Source organism: Pongo abelii, chromosome 4, assembly GCF_028885655.2.
Source record: "Pongo abelii isolate AG06213 chromosome 4, NHGRI_mPonAbe1-v2.0_pri, whole genome shotgun sequence".
Classification (NCBI taxonomy): domain Eukaryota; kingdom Metazoa; phylum Chordata; class Mammalia; order Primates; family Hominidae; genus Pongo; species Pongo abelii.
Window position 1 is genome coordinate 123775338 of NC_071989.2, and position 13878 is coordinate 123789215.

The 13878-nt window shown below is 37.9% G+C and overlaps 1 long non-coding RNA gene across 1 annotated transcript; it reads right to left on the bottom strand.

Moving 5' to 3' along the window:
* Positions 1–1568: 1568 nt before the first annotated feature.
* LOC103890697 (uncharacterized) lies at positions 1569–13329 on the bottom strand. Its single transcript, XR_008525445.2, has 3 exons — positions 13078–13329; positions 3567–3710; positions 1569–2693 (listed from the first exon to the last, which is right to left on the bottom strand). It is a non-coding gene; the product is annotated as an uncharacterized LOC103890697 (long non-coding RNA).
* Between the last annotated feature and the right edge of the window lie 549 nt (positions 13330–13878).

The following is a 13878-nucleotide window of genomic DNA, read 5'->3' on the forward strand; positions in this document are numbered from 1 at the left end:
TAAAACAAAAATAGTAGTACAGAAGATGACAAACACATAAAGAGAGAATGATAAATAGAAACTATGAACAAATGAAGAGCAGAAATGAGTTAGTAGCTACAAAAACAGAAGAAACAGAAGCACCATAATGGTTGGGTATTACAGGAGGAAGCATGCCAGACTCTAAGACTCCAAGATGTGGCAAATTTTTAGAGTGGCTGTTTTGCTCCAGAGTTGCAGACAGACTCCTGGAGCTACAGTTGTATAGGAATTATGCTGCATTTCTCCATGAAAATGGTTGAGACTATTTCTGATCTACTTTATTTCCACACAAATGATTGCAATTAAATCTTGACCCTAGACATAACTTGAACTTTAATTCTTACAACCTGTTACATTTACCCAATTGACAACCTTTCCCTCTTCTTTTGCTAACCACATACAATTCAGCATTCTGGGAGGCATCCCCAACATGTTATAATTACCTATGAGTCTTGTTTCCTGAGATGCAGACCTGATCCCCCTCCCAGCCAAGCCAATCAATGTCATTCCTATGGATGGCTTTTCCTAAAACCACTGGGAAGAAGGCAATCTTTTTCCTTAAGTTTACTAGCTGGTTCGAATTAGACACAGAGTTACAGAAGACTGTCTTTCCAAAACAATGAAAATAATGCCTTGCCTGAGAATGAAGTTGACATAGAAGAAAGCAGAGCAGAGATGGGGAATGAGGCAGCAAGATGTAAGAGAGACTGATTGCTAACAATATTGTTGAGGCCCTGGATCCAGCCATGGCTGGACCCATAATCAATTGCTTTTTTGCTTAAACTAATTTGTTGTAGATGTCTGCACTTGCAACCCAAATTGCCCTAATAGCAATAGTTGACCAGTATTAAAAAAAAAATCTGTCTCAACATTTTTTTTTTTTAATCTCACCTGCTCACAGGATCTTCATATAGGTTTCCCTTAGTGTTACACTTACATTTTCTGTTCAAATTAGTGCCTATAAGATGGTTCTATATTATGCATCAACATATTCAAAGTCTTTGCTAAATTGCAGATTCAAAGTTTTTGCCAGATTACAAGTTTTAGAAGATTCACTCAGTGGGTTTAAGTTTAAATTTGAGAGAAGAATAAAATAATCTAGCAAACCCCATGTTCATTCAGTAGAGGTAATACAAATAGAGCTTTTCTGAGGAATCATTGTCTTCTGTGGAGCCTCTGTGTGCAGGCTGCTAAAATGAGATTTACAATTACTGGCACAATCAAAATGCTCAGAATGATTGGGGCTCTTAGAAACTGTTGAACTCTCATGGTTTTCCAAATACTTGGCATTCAACTCATCTGAATATCACCCTCAATTCCCCCCACAGAATCTATGAGTAAGGAAAATAAAATCTCAATGCCAACAGAGCCAGCAGAATGAGTGCTGAGCTAATCTCCATTTCACCCTGTGACCTACTCCCAGACTGAGCGAGCCCTCAGCCAACACTCATGAATGTGCTCTCCTCCAGAGAAAAAGCTCAGCCTTCCTACACTAGGATTCTGAACAGATTTTCTGGTGCTTTCAAAGAATACAACATGGCTCTAAGAAAGCTTAGAGTTTTTATTGTTACAGTTTTCAATTACAATTTTAATAGAGTGAATTTTGACAGCAAATCTTTCTTCTTAGTTAATGCTTACCAGTGGTTAATTGGACATAATTTTAGAGACTGTAGATGACTGGATTACTCTTCCCTCAAAAGCAGAATCTTAACTAATGAAATGTACAGCTTCCTGAAGGAGGCTATTCAAAGAACAACCCTGCAGTCTCCAAGCAAACAAGTCCTCTCACAATGGCTTTGATGGATTTTGTGTATAGAATTTTCCTCTCTGACTGGACTAAGCAAGTTGCATTCTTTCTTAAGAGATGCTGAAAACTAACTACTTTTCAGTAAACAACCAATAGAAGTATTTCTTTCAGCTTGCTGCCTTGTTCATTTTATTTCTAAAAACTGATAGCATAGTATCAATATAAGGCTCTATATTGAATCCATTTTACAAATATTAAATTATTGGAGTAAATTCAGATAAGACTACATATAAAGCTCTCCCAAGAGGTGAAAAAACAAGAAGCATATTTGCCTCTTATCAGGAGTATCTATGACTTAATACTTGTAAGTAACTTTTGCAAAAAACAAAAAAAACAAAAAAAACCATTTTTTTTTCCTTTTGACCAAGGCTCATCATTGTATCTCTGGCATCTAGCATAAGTCTTTCTTGAGTAAGTGGATTAATGAATGGATACATTTTGGTTCATCATGGGGTTGGCTTTTAAAAAATTATACTCTGGCATTTAAGATAAATTTATTATTTTTTTGTACCATTCTAATAACTTTGGTGTCAAATAGTTTGCAGTTTAATCTTTGCTGCTTGAGGTTAAGTAGAAACCTTTGTTTTATTAGAGCCTCAAGGTGTCTCTTTTAAAGGAATTGTTCCCTTCTTAGATTTTTGTCCAAGAATCCTAAAGAGTGGTAGAAAAGGAAAATACAATATTCATCATCTTTCTTGGAACTGGCCGGTAACAGTGTAGCCTGAGAAAAATGTCGTGTTCATTAATCGGTGGTAGTCTTGTGAATGTATAAACAGATCTTTGCACGATGCTGATCTGCAAAATCGGGTTGTCACAGTGTGTCGAAGCAGAGGCAAATCCCATTTCCCCAGAGGTACAATGTATTCTGCAGAAACAGAATAGGTTTCCAGAGATTTACATTTTTCTACACATCATGTCCAAGTATACTTTCCTCTATAATTTATCCCACCAGTACCACAATGGATTTTTAAAAAAGTTTTTTTCTTTTTATAGAGAAAGGGTCTCACTATGTTGCCAAGGCTGTTCTTGAACTCCTGAGCTCAAATGATCTTCCTGCCTTGGCTTCTGAAAGTGTTGGGATTCCAGGCACGAGCCACTGTGCCTGGCCCTGGACCATGGATTTTTAATCTAGAGAGAAAACTGTCTTCCAGAACTTTTAAGTGATTTGTTCAATTAATAATCTGTCTCTTTTCATGGTAATGATTGCCTTTTAGAGTGAGAATTCAGCCTGTAACGTCTAGTGTGTGTGTGGGGGGGCAGTGTAGGGGGCATTTGTTTATATTGTGTAAGAGCAGCATTCCTTGCTTTCGCTGTTTCAGAAGCACCCAAAATCCATCTCTATAAGATTTTCTAGTCTCTCAACTTTTGCTAGCAGGTACCCAACCCACTGTCTTTGTAGCCTTCATTTAAAAAACAAAATCTGGGCCGGGTGAGGTGGCTCAGGCCTGTAATCCCAGCACTTTGGGAGGCCAAGGTGGGCAGATCACAAGGTCAGGAGTTCGAAGCCAGGCTGACCAACATGGTGAAACCTTCTCTCTACTAAAAATACAAAAATTAGCTGGGTGTGGTGGCAGGCACCTGTAGTCCCAGCTACTCAGGAGGCTGAAGCAGAAGAATTGCTTGAACCCGGGAGGCGGAGGTTGCCCTGAGCCAAGATTGCACCATTGCATTCCAGCCGGGGTGATAAAGCAAGACTCCATCTCAATAAAAGATAAAAAATAAAAAAAACTGGACCCACCTTTTGATCAGGCTTTAGCATTGTGTCTTGATCTTTTTGAAGCATCAGAGTAGCACACTGTGGTAGTGATCATTTTTCCTCAGCTACTATGTCAGGAGCTCCACATGTTCTCTCATCCATTCTCACTCAAGGACAAACTGATTCCTATACCAAAAAAAAAAAATGCATGAGTTTTAGTATTTATTCCTTGTAAATGATGACTTCATTTTTTGAAATAAAATTACTTTGATGAACTATTAAACTGTTTTCTCCTTCTCTTCCACAACTTCATTACTGCCTTATTCCAACCTCCTGTTCACTCTCTCATGAGGTCTTCCACCTCATCCCTCGATGGCCACCATCCTGAAATACCCACCTACTTGTGGATCACCAATCAAAGAGCCTAGCTTCAGAGTTCGTCGACCTCCTCAGTGCCAGTGATTTCCATCCACAATTCCACAAAAGTAGTTCACATGAGTCATACTCTGGATCATGCCATTTAAAGCTTTTTTTCCAACTGATATCTTTACCATTAATAGCGTACCTTCTGTCAGTAACCTCTTATTCTTCTAGCTCAGCCTTTCACTCACAATATATCTAATCTTACCCAGGTCTATTTATTTGAACTCCTCAATTTTTTTTTCCAGTTTACCACCTTAGATGATGCTTTTGTTCTATCACTGTATTTGCTTACTTGTCTTCATGCCCTTCTATTTTACTGGACTCAAAACCACAGCCCAGATTCCATCCATCATATTTCTCATCTGCTCATACCCATGTTGAGTACAAATGGTGGAAATGATTGTACAATATAAGAGATTAGAAATGCTGGTGAGAGGGGCAGAGCAAGATGGCTGAATAGAAGGCCTCACTGATCCCCACCCTCACCCCCACAAGGACAGAAATTTAACAAGTATCTACACCAAAAAAACACCTTCATAAGAATCAAAAATCAGCTGCGCATTCACAGTATCTGGTTTTAGCTTTATATTGCTGAAAGAGGCATTGAAGAGGGTAGGAAAGACTGTCTTGAATTGCCAATTTTACTCCTCCCACATCTGTTGGCAGTGGCCGTGTGACATGGAGAGAGGATCTGTGGGCTTGGGAGAGGGAGAGAGTAGCAATTGTGAGACATTGCATTGAACTCAGTGCTGCCCTGTCACAGCAGAAAGCAAAACTGGGCTAACTCAGCTTATGCCCATCCATGGAGGCAGTATTTAAACCAGCGTAGCTAGAGGAGAATCACCCATCCCAGAGATCAGAACTTGAGTTCTAGCAAGCCTCACCACCATGAGCTAAAGTGCTCTTGGGCTCTAAACAAACTTGAAAGGAAGTCTAGGCCACAAATACTGCAACTCCTACATGAGTCCCAGTGCTGAACTGGGCTCAGAGACAGTGGGCTTGGGGGGAATCTGACTTACTGAGACACCAGCCAGGATGGCTAAGAACATGCTTGCGCCAACCCTCTTTTAACCCCAGGTTGCACAGCTTGCAGCTCCAGAAGACATCCCATCCTTCTGCTTGAGTAGAGGAGAGAGAATAGTACAGAAGACTTTGTTTTGCATCTTGGATACTAGCTCAGCCACAGTAGGATAGGGCACCAGTCAGAGTCGTGAGGCCCCCTTTCCAGGCCCTAGCTCCTGGACAACATTTCTAGACACACTCTGGGCTAGAAGGGAACCTGCTGCCTTAAAGGGAAGGACTTTGTCTTGTCAGGACTCATCACTTGCTAACTAAAGAGCCCTTGGGCCCTGAAAAAACCAGCAGCAATAACCAGGTAGTATATTGTAGGCCTTGGGTGAGACTCTGAGACTTTCTGGTTTCAGGTGAGACTCAATACATTCCCAGCTATGGTGGCTACAGGGAGAGACTCCTTGTGCTTGAGAAAAGTGGAGGAAAAAGTAAAGGAGACTTTGTCTTTCACCTTAGGTACCAATTTGGCACAGTGAGGTAGAGCACCAAGTGGGATCTTAGGGTCCTCAGTTCCAGGCTTTGGCACTTGGACGGCATTTCTAAATCTTCCCTGGGCCAGAGAAGAGCCCATTGCCCTGAAGGTTGAGACTTAGGCTAGGCAACATTCACCACAAACTGACTGAAGAGCCCTTGGAACTTAAGGGAACATCAATGGTAACCTGGTAGTACTCCCTGAGGGCTTGTGGTGGTGGTGGTCATGGGGTGAGGCATCTCTACCCGTGGAAAGGGAAGGGAAGAGTGGGAAGGACTGCACATTTTGGTTGGAGTACCAGCTCAGCTGCAGTACAATAGAATACCAAAGAGACTTCTAAGGTTTTTGACTCTAGTCCCTAGCTCCCAGACAGCACCTCTGGACCATGTGGAGCATGAGGGAACTTGCCCCACTGAAGGGAAGGACATAAGTCAGGCTGGCTTCACCACCTGCTGATTGTAGAAACACGGGGCCTTGAACAAACATATGTGGTAGTCAGGTAGTGGTTACAGTGGGCCCTGGGAGATATCCAGTGCTGTCCTGGCTTCAGTCTGACCCAGTACAGACTCAGGGGTGGTGGCCACAGGGGCTCTCCAACCCCAGCTCCAGGAGGCTCGAAACAGAGAGTGAGAGAGATTTCATTTGTTTGGGAGAAAGTAAGAGAAGAGAACAAGAGTCTCTGTCCCATAATCCAGATAATTTTTCTGGATCTTATCCCAGACTACGAAGGTGGCACCTTTGAGTCTGCAAGAACCACAACATTACTGGGACTGGGGTGCCCCTAAAGCAGGCTTAGCTCACAACACTCAAGACTATTTGAATACTTGGAAAAGTATTCCCAAGAAGGACAAGTACAAACAAGTCCAGACTGCAAAGACCATAGTAACTATCTAACTCTTCAATGCCTAGACACTGAAGGACATCCATAAGCATCAAGACCATACAGGAAAACATGACCTCACCAAATTAACTAAATAAGGCACCAGAGACCAGGCCTAGAGAAAGACAAATATGTGACCTTTCTGACAGGGAATTCAAAATAGCTGTTTTGGGGAAACACAAAGAATAAAGAAACAAGCAGAAATTCTGGAGGTGAAAAACACAATTGGCATACTGAAGAACACGTCAGTCTTCCAACAGCCAAATTGATCAAGCAGAATAAAGAATTGGTGAACTTGAAGACAGGCTATTTGAACATACACAGTCAGAGGGGACAAAACAAAAAAGAATAAAAACAATGAAGTATGTCTACAGGACCTAGAAAATAGTCTCAAGAGAGCAAATCTAAGAGTTATTGGTCTTAAAGAGGAGGTGGGATAGAAAGTTTATTCAAAGGGATAATAACGGAGAACTTCCCAAACCTAGAGAAAGATATCAATATCCAAGTACAAAAAGGTTATAGAATGCCAAGCACATTTAACCCAAAGAAGACTACCTCTAAAAGCAGTAAGGACCCTACCTCTAAAAGGTAGAAGGACTACCTCTAAAAGGACCCTAAAAGCAGCAAGAGAAAAGAAACAAATAACATACAATGGAGCTCCAATACATCTGGCAGCAGACTTTTCAGTAGAAACCTTACAGGCCCAGAGAGAGTAGCACAACATACTTGAAATGCTGAAGGCAAATAACTTTTACCCTACAATAGTATATTGGGTGAAAATATCCTTCAAATATGAAGGAGAAATAGACTTTCCCAGACAAACAAAGCTGAGGATATCTTCAATGTCAGACCTGTCCTACAAGAAATGCCAAAGAGAATATTTCAGTCTGAAAGAAAAAGACGTTAATGAACAATAAAAAATCATCTGAAGGCACAAAACTCACTGGTAATAGTAAGTACACAAAAAAATCACAGAATATTATAAAACTGTAACTGTGGTGTGTAAACTACAATGATCTTAAGTAGAAAGAGAACCAATCTTTTTGATGAACCAATCAAAAATAATAACTATAGTAAATTTTCAAGAATACACAGTACAATAAGATATAAATAGAGACAATAAAAAGTTAAAAAGGATGAAGCTAAGGTGTATAGTATTTATTAGTTTTCCTTTTGCTTGCTTATTTGTTTGTTTATGCAGACAGGATTAAATTTTTATCATTTTAAAATAATGGATTATAAAGTAATCTTTGCAGGCCTCATGGTAACCTCAAATTAAAAAACATACCACAGATAAACCAAAAAATAACAAGCAAGAAATTAAATCATACCACCAGAAAAAAATTAGCTTCACTAAAAGCAAGACAGGAAGGAAAGAAAGAAGAGAAGATCACTCACACACACACACACACACACACACACACAAGCAGAAAACAAATAACAAAATGGCAGGAGTAAAGTCCTTACTTATCAATAATAACATTGAATATAAATGGACTAAACTCTCCAATCAAAAGACATAGACTAGCTGAAGGGATTAAAAAAAAAAAAAAAGACCCAGTGATACGTTGCCTACAAGAAACACATTTTGCCAGGCTGGGTGCAGTGGCTCACACCTGTAATTGCAGCACTTTGGGAGGCTGAGGTGGGCAGATCACAAGGTCAGGAGTTCGAGACCAGCCTGGCCAACATAGTGAAACCCCATTTCTACTAAAATTACAAAAATTAGCCAGGTGTGGTGACACCTACCCATAGCCCCAGCTACTTGAGAGGCTGAGGCAGGAGAATCACTTGAACCCAGGAGGCAGAGGTTGCAGTGAGCTGAGATTATGCCACTGCACTCCAGCCTGGGCGACAGAGTGAGACTCTGTCTCAAAAAAAAAAAAAAAAAAAAAAAAAAAAAAAAAAAAAAAAAAAACAACAACAACAACACATTTCACCTATAAAGGCACACATAAACAGAAAATAAAGAGATGGAAAAGATATTCTATACCAATGAAACCAAAGCAGAGCAAGAGTATCTGTATTTATATCAGACAAAATAGATTTGAAGACAAAAACTATAAGAATACACAAAGAAGGTCTCTATATAATGATAAAGGAATTAATTCACCAAAAGGATATGACCATGGTAAATATATATGCACCAAACACTGGAGCACCCAGATATATAAAGCAAATATTATTAGAGTTAAAAAAGAGATAGACCCAAATACAATAACAGCTGGAGATTTTAACACCCCACTTGCAGAATTGGACAGACCTTCCAGACTGAAAATCAACAAAGAAGAATCAAACCTAATCTGCACTATAAACCAAATGGACCTAATAAATATTTACGGAACATTTTACCCAACAGCTCCAGAATAATTTTTTTCCTCAGTACATGAACCTTTCTCAAGGACAGACTATATGTTAGATCACAAAACATTCAAAAGATTTGAAATAATATCACACATCTTCTCTGACCACGATGGAATAAAACTAGAAATCAATAGCAAAAGGAATTTTGGAAATTATACGATCACATGGAAATCAAACAATATGTTCCTGAATGACCAGTTGGTCAATAAAGAAATTAAGAAAGAATCTGAAAAATTTTTTGAAACAAATAATAATGGAAACACACATACCAAAACCTGAGGGATACAGTGAAAGCAGTACTAAAAAGAACTTTATAGCTATAAGTGCCTTCATCAAAAAGCAAAAAAATTCAAATAAACAACCTAATAATGCATCTTAAAGAATTAGAAAAGTGAGAGCAAACCAAACCCAAAATTAGTAGAAGAAGGAAGTAATAAAGATCAGAGCAGAAATAAATGAATTTGAAATGAAGAAAACAATACAAAAGGACAATGAAAGAAAAAGCTGGTCTTTTAAAGATAAGCAAAATTGGTAAACCTTTAGCCAGACTAAGAAAAAAGCGAGAAGATCCAAATAAATAAAATCAGAGATGAAAAAGGAAGTATTACAACTCACACCACATAAATTCAGTAAAGTTGCAGGATATAGAATGAAAATACAAAAATCGGTTGCATTTCTATATGCCAACAGTGAGCAATCTGAAAAGAAATCAAGAAAGTAATTCCATTTACAATAGCAACAAATAAAATAGAATACCTAGGAATTAACTTAATCAAAAAAGCAAAAGATCTCTACAATGAAAACTATAAGACATTGATGTAAGAAATTGAAAAAGATGCAAAAAAATGGAAAGACATTTTTATGTTCATGGATTAGAAGAATCAATATTGTTAAAATGTCCATACTTCTCAAAGCAATCTACAGATTTAATGCAATCCTTATGAAAATGCCAATGACATTCTTCACAGAAATAGAAAAAAATCCCAAAATTTATATGAAATTAAAAAGACCCAGAATATCCAAAAGCATCTTAAGCAAAAAGAACAAAATTGGAGGAATCACATTACCTGACTTTAAATTATACTACAGAGCTATAATAACCAAAACAGAATGGTACTGACATTAAAACAGACATATAGATTAGTGGAACAGAATAAAGAACCCAGAGATAAATCCATACATCTACAGTGAACTCATTTTTGACAAAGATGAAAAGAACATACATTGAGGAAAGGACAGTTTCTTCAATAAATGGTGCTAAGAAAAATGAGTATCCATATGCAGAAGAATTAAACTAGATTCCTACCTCTTGCCATATATAAAAATCAAATAAAAATGGATTAAAGACTTAAATATAAGACATTAAACTATGAAACTACTACAACAAAACATTGGGAAAACTCTCCAGAACATTGATCTGGGCAAACATTTCTTAAGTAATATCCCACAAGCACAGGCACCCAAAGCAAAAATGGACAAATGGGATCACATTAAGTTAGCACATCAAAGGGCACAATCAACCAAGTGAAGAGACAATCACTGATTGGCTGATATCCAAAAGACAGGCAATAACAAATCCTGGCCAGGATGTGGAGAAAAGGAAACCCTTGTACACTGTTGATGGGAATGTAAATTGGTACAACCACTATGGAGTTTCCTCAAAAAAATAAAAATAGAGCTACCATATAATCCAGCAATCCCACTGCTAGGTATCTACCCAAAAGAAAGGAAATCAGCATATTGAAGAGATATCTGCACTCCTGTGTTTGTTGCAGCATTATTCACAATGGTTAAGATTTGGAAGCAGCTAAAGTGTTCATCAACAGATGAATGGATAAAGAAAAATGTGATACTTATACACAGTGAAGTACTATTACAGCAACAAAAAAGAATGAGATCCTGTTATTTGCAACAACATGGATGAAACTGGAAGTCATTATGCTAAGTGAAATAAGCCAGGCACAGAAAGACAAACATCACGTGTTCTCACTCATTTGTGCAAGCTAAAAATCAAAACAACTGAACTCATGGAGCTAGGGAGTAGAAGGATGGTTACAAGAGGCTGGGAAGGGTAGTGGAGGGGATGTGAGGATAGCTAATGGGTACAAAAAACAGAAAGGATGAATAAAACCTACTATTTGCTAGCACAACAGTGTGAGTATAGTCAACAACAATTTAATTGTACATTTTAAAGCAACTAAAAGAGTATAATTGGATTGTTTGTAACACAAGAATAAATGTTTGACATGATAGATACCCCAGTTTTATGTGATGTGATTATTATGCATTGCATGCCTATATCAAAGCATCTCATGTACCCCATAAATATATACACCTATTATGTACCCAAAAATAAAAATAAATACAAATAAAATGAAAAATTAAAAACAAAAACATCACAAAACTTCCAAATAAAGACTCCAAACATTTCTAATATTAAGGATTAAAATAAATGTGAGCTATACATACATTAAACAAAGATGAATAAAAACAAGTATGATAATTATTTTTTAAAAAAAACTACAATGAGATATAATCTTACACTGGTTTAAATGGCTTTTATCCAAAAGACAGGCAATAATGGATGATGGTGAGGATGTGGAGAAACGGGAACCCTTGTACGTTGTTGGTGGAAATGTAAATTAGTGCAACCACTATGGAGAACAGTTTGGAGGTTCCTCAGGAAACTAAAAATAGAGCTACCTTATGATCCAGCAATCCCACTCCTAGGTATATACCCAGAAGAAAAGAAATCAGGATATCAAAGAGATATCTGCACTCCCATGTTTATTGCAGCACTATTCACAATAGCCAAGATTTGGAAGCAACTTAAGTGTCCATCAACAGACAAATGGATAAAGACAATGTGGTCCATATACACAATGAAGTACTACAAAACCATAAAAAGAATGAGATCCTGTCATTTAAAACAACATGGATGGAACTTGATTGAAGTTATTATGTCAAGTGAAATAAGCCAAACACAGAAAAACAGACTTCACATGTTCTCACTTATTTGTGGGAGCTAAAAACTAAAATAATTGAACTCATGAAGACAACGTAGAAGGATGGTTACCAGAGGGTGTGAAGAGTAGTGAAAAGTAGTGGGGTGTGGGCATTGAAACGGTTAATGGGTATGAAAAGTTAGAAAGAATGAATAAGACTTAGTATTTGCTAGTACAACAGGGTGACTATAGTAAAAAATAATTTAATTGTACATTTTAAAATAACTAAAACTGTATAATTGGATTGTTTGTAACACAAAGGATAAATGCTTGAGGTGATGGTTACCCTGTCTGCCCTGATGTGATTTTTATGTGTTGCATGCCTACATCAAAATATCTTATGTAATCCGTAAATATATACACGTACTATGTACCCAGAAAAATTTTTTACATCAGAAAACAATGCCAAAGAAAGAAATACTGGCAACTAATGATCTCAAGCCACAATGCTAAACCCTCCCCTAACTCTGTCCTCAGTCAGCAGATGAGTTTCGGCCTGACTTCCCTGAGAAAATCCAAGTCATTGCAGGAGCAAACCCTTAATTGAATCTCCTAGCCACATATAAATAATCTCATTTGCAGCTCACCCTCCTTATCTTCTTTTATGCTTTCTCAGTAAAAGAGCTGTCATTCCTTCAGAAAAAGAGTAATTTCTCCACTTTAGTTTTGATCCTGTCCCCCTACCCCACGAGGTAGCTTTATTGATCATTCTTTCTTTTCCTCATGACTTGCCTGTTCCACTAACTCATTCTTCCACAGTAAATATTTAGTAAACAATCAATTTTTGTTCCACACCACATTTTCTCCACCTTTTTTTCTGGGAAAATCTCTTCATTTCTTAGAAAATGCCACCTGTAATGACCAAGTGAAGAGTGTGAGCCAGACTCCAAGGTTGTGGAGGAGGGGAGGAGGAGAAGAGGAGAAACAAGGAGAGAGATGGGTGAAGACTATTTTAAGCACAGAAACTTATTCCTTTATTTGAAAGTGTTTGTTTACTGTCATATCACTCCTCTGTCTTCCCATAAATCTTCATGAAACATTTTTCTGAGGGGATTTTATTGTTCATGATTTTAAAAGAGGGCAGAGGCTCACTCACATCTGCATTGCTGTGGCACAGCACAGAGATCTCTCACACAAAAGAGAAAATCAGAAGAGGTCATGAGATTGTAAAGTGTGGCCCACCTGCATTCCACCCCCAGAAATTTATAGAAATTATGGGAAGAGCTTTGAACTCATGGAAGGCATGTAATCAAGTCAATCTTACTATTTTCTCTAAAAAGACAGAAAGAAGGCTCTGATGGTGCTGTCATATGTCCAAGTACATAAACGGTAACTCACAGATAGTTCTAAAGCAGTGATTCTCAAAATAAAACTTGTCAAACATGAATGGGACTTGAGGCTCCTCTTCTTATAAGTCTTTGATTCTTATGGGTGGCCAATGCATAATTATATAAACTTATATCACTGAGTAAATACTAAGGGTTCCTAAATTGGATGGTCATAACATAAAATTCGCCAGTTGCCAGAGTTTACTGAGGACTCTATTACAAATCATCTGGCTGCCACTGAATGCTATAAAATTCTCATTGTGCCTGTTGCCCAGAAACATTAGAATTTCCATAATTCTCAGACTGGACTATATTATCTGTACCATAAATGTTAGGATGAGTGGGTCACAGTTTCAATTGCTGCTATTCCTGAACTAATAAATATAAATTCAGAAGTTTTACTTTTGTGGGTCATTTTGTTTTTGTGTAATTGCTGCAATGTTACCATTTTGATTTTAATTTTGGCCCTCTCCAAGTCTTTGTTATCATCAAGCTCTTCTTTCCAGTGGGAGATGGGAACCGCTTGAGTAGATAGACTGTGGCACCTTTTGTCCTACGTTGGCAGGAGTTCAAGCAATTTAAAAGCTACCAAACTTAGTAGCTTTCAGTAACAGCTTTGTAAGCAGTTTTTCATTCTGTGCTTCAAATAGACTGATGCTGGAGAATAGGAAAGTTGTGTTCAGTTTCAATCTGGAAAAGTTGGTAACCACAGTCTGATGCAGCCTTTCATTTGTTTCTCTAGGTTCAGTAGTACTGTCTCCTCTTTTATTCCTGATTTTAGTAAGTTTAGTCTCTGTATTCTTTCTCTTGA